A 3,773-nucleotide genomic window follows, 5' to 3' on the forward strand; every position below is an offset into this window, starting at 1 on the left:
GGAAATCGAAGGTTTCGGTCCAGGGCTTGATACGTTTGAGATGTTAGCTACCGAGGGGGTGAAATCGGGCAGCTGTCGGAGGTAAAGGTCTAGTGAACAGGGCGAGACCGTCGTCAGCGAGGAGAGGAGACGGCAAGACGGCAGAGGCCACGGGGACGGCGAGGCGCGCTCAGGCCCCCCGGCTCCACCTCGCTGCTTTGCGGCAGGGCGGGCCCGGAAGGCGTATCCGTCTTCCCGTCTGAAGTCCATCTCCAGACACCAAAGTTCAAATCCTCAGCATGGCGGAGCTCCAGGCCCAGGCCGCGGACGCTCAGCTCTGTTGTTTTTTGGTTTTTGTTTCTCTTTTCACTCGGATGTCTTGCCAAAATGCCGTAATGATAATGAAAATACAATGTGTCGAAATTTGTGGGTTTTCACCTAAAGTCACGCTTGGAGGGAAAAGTGTCACTGCAAATGCTCGTGTCAGGACAGAGGAAACGTCCAAGACGTCGCCAATCTAAGTGTTCGTCCCCAGGAGTGAGTAAGCGAACGGCACATTAAGCCCAAAGAAGGTCGAAGGGAGGAAACGAGACGGGTAAAAGCAGAAGTTAATGAAATCGCAAGCGAAGCATGAAACACACAGGCTCGCCAAGGCGGGTGCTTTGACGAGACTAACTGATAAACCCCTGGAATGTCTGATCTAGAAAAAACGGGACCGTCTTAGTGCGCTAGAGCTGCCACGACCGACTACCACAGACTCGGTGGCTTGAACCACAGAAATCCGTTCTCTCAGTCAAGGAGGCTAGGAGTTCAAGGTCAAGGGGTCGGCAGGGCTGCTGCCCACGGAGGGGCGTGAGGCGAGGCTCTCTCTCCTCGGCTTGTCGACAGTCTCGTCCCTGAGTCTTCACTGGGTCTTCCCCGATGGGTGTGTGTACTCCAATCTCGTCTTACAAGGACATGAGTCCGGTTAGACTGGGGACCACCCGTAGAACCTCTTTTTACCTTAATGATCTCTTTTAAAGTCCTATCTCTAAATACAGTTGTATTTGGCGGTGTTGGGGGTTAGGACGTCAACATACGAATTTGGGGGAGGAGGAGACATGACTCAACTCATAACAGATCTTACAGACATCAGAAAGGATGTCTAGGGGGATATTATAAACAATGTGTGCCAACAAGAATTTTACAGCTAAGATTAAACGGACAATTTCCTCGGAAAACACGTATTCCCAAACTATCGCAAAAATAAACAGAAAACCTGAATAGCCTATAACTAGTAAAGAAATTGAATTCACAGTTTTAAACATTTTTAAAGTTTAAAGGCAAATTGATCAATACGTAAATAGGGTAATATAGCACAACTAAATTGTTTTTTTTTTCCTAGAAAGCAATGTTGGTTTAACATTTCAAAATTAATTGGTCCCGGCAATTTACCATGTTAACAGAAAAAAGAAGAAAAATTATGATCCTATCAATGGATTCTCAAAAAGTGGTTGATTAAATTCAATACTCATTCATGAGACAGTCTTAACTGGAACTAGAGGAGAACTTCCCCAACATGATAGCAGTGTCTTCATGAAACCCACGGCACGCATTAGGCTGAAGGCGAAACATTAAAAGCGTTTTCTCCAAGATTAGGGATTGATGAGGATGTCTGCTAACCCAGCACTTTTTGACGTCGTTCTGGAGGTCCTCAGCAGTGCAACAGGGCAAGAAAAAAGAGATAAAAGACATAAAAACTGGGGGAAAAGGGGGAAAATTGTCATTATTCACAGATAACGTGTCTGTTTCTATAGAAAAGCTAAACGGATCTAAGCATCTTCTTAAAATGAGTTTAGCAAGGTTGCTAGACGTAAGGTAAATATACGAATATTGTATTTGTAGAAACTAGTAACAAACAAAATGGAAATTTTGAAAATGATACCATTTAAGGTAGCCTAAAAAAACAAAGTACTTAGGAATAAATAAAAGATATGTAAGTCCTGTATGCCACAAAACATTGTTGAAAGTTTTGGTAGCCTAAATAAATGGATGTATATATACACATACACACACATACACACATACACACACACACACAAGCAGACACACACACACACAATGTTCATAGATCGGATACTACAAAAATGTCAATTTTCTCTGTATCAATCTATCATATTAAAACCCCAAGATTTTAAGATCCCAGAGCTTTTTAAAGAACAAATGTGTATGATACTAAAGGATATTAAAAGACCAGTTCTTGAACATGTACAGTAAAGGGCCTAGAACAGACATAAAAATTTTAAAGAAGCACAAAGTCGGAGAGCATCATCCGCTAGACATAAAGTTATAGAGCTGCACGCATCCGGGCAAATGGACCAACGGAATGAACAGGCTCCAGGAATAGACCCCTCACATATAATCACTTGATATCTGGCAAAGATCGCGCTGTAGAGTAGCGAAAAACACATACTTTTCAATATACGGAGTTTCGTTAAGCAGATAATCATAAGAAAAAAATATATATATATACACAGCTCTGACTTAGTTTCACTGCCCCCCCCCGGCCCCCTCCCCCCCCCCGCCCCCCCTTCCCCTCTCCGCTGGTTTGGTCCGTCGGGAGTAACCCTCCCGTGCCCCTCCTAGGCGCCCGCCACATAGCATGACAAGCGCGCTCTCCAGCAACCTCGTCCTGCCTTCGACAGATGCACCTGCCGCTGAGATGCCCCGGGGGCACCCCTCAGCCAGCGGGGGCAGGAGGTTGGTGAGGAAATGCCTCGGCTCCCCATCCTCCAGCACCGCCCCCCAGCAGGACCGGGATAAAGCTTGCTGCGTGCGGCTTCTCTTCGCGGAGGGCTCGGGGGGGCGGGGCCGCGGGCGCCCACGCGGGTGACCGGTCACCCACGCGTTTGGCGTTGGCTTTTCTCTCGGCCCCATCTCACTCGCCTTACTCCTGCCTCCTCAGGTCACCTCCCCGATAAACTACAGGCTTTGGGGGAACCCACACTAAGACAGGTGTTACAGCTATTTAAAAAAAAGGAAAAAAAAAAAAGCCAGAAAGCGAAGAACACAAAAGCAAGAGGCAGGGATTAGCTCTTGGCAGGGGTGGAGAGACAAGGGGTGAGTGGTAGACAGGCCTGAGGAGAAGCTTCTAGAGAGCTGGCAAATGTTCTCTCAAGACCAGGCCATGCTTACCGTGTGCGATAAATCGCTGAGCGATTCATTTTGCTTCGTGCATTTTTCTGTGTTATAGTTCATAATAGAAAAGTTTAATAATTCACGGGCATTATTAAAAGGTTTAAATCATTCAGAAATGTGTTTTAAACGAATCGGTTGTATAAACAGTGGTTCAGTGTCAGAAAGTTCTGTTTTGTAGATTCTGAATTACAGTAAATTGAACAAATAAAGCGCGAAGGCCACTGGAACTTCGAAGACTCGGGCAACACGGGAGCGCCTTCTCCCGGCACCCACCCCGAGGGGGGCTGGCACTGCTCTGTGCGGGATGGGTGTTCACTATTCCCCTGGGGACAGCGCATCAAAGCTGAGGCGGGCAGGGGATGGCCCCCAGCCCCAGGCTGCGGCCGGAGCCTCACGGCCTCACCCACGTGGGCCACAGGCTCCCTGCAGTGGCTTCCTGGACCAGCCGTGGCAGGGAGGCCGCCGGATGGGGCCCATAGAAATAAATGCAGGGTGCTAACGATGGCCCGGAACATGCTCCTACGTAAAAATCGACCACGGTCGATCTGAAATTCAAGCATGGTGGGCACCCTGCAGGTGACTCTGTGTCCCTCTCCTTCCCCCCGTGAGCCAACGGT

This window comes from Rousettus aegyptiacus, unplaced genomic scaffold (assembly GCF_014176215.1).
Source record: "Rousettus aegyptiacus isolate mRouAeg1 unplaced genomic scaffold, mRouAeg1.p scaffold_m13_p_1, whole genome shotgun sequence".
In the NCBI taxonomy this organism is placed as follows: Eukaryota; Metazoa; Chordata; class Mammalia; order Chiroptera; family Pteropodidae; genus Rousettus; species Rousettus aegyptiacus.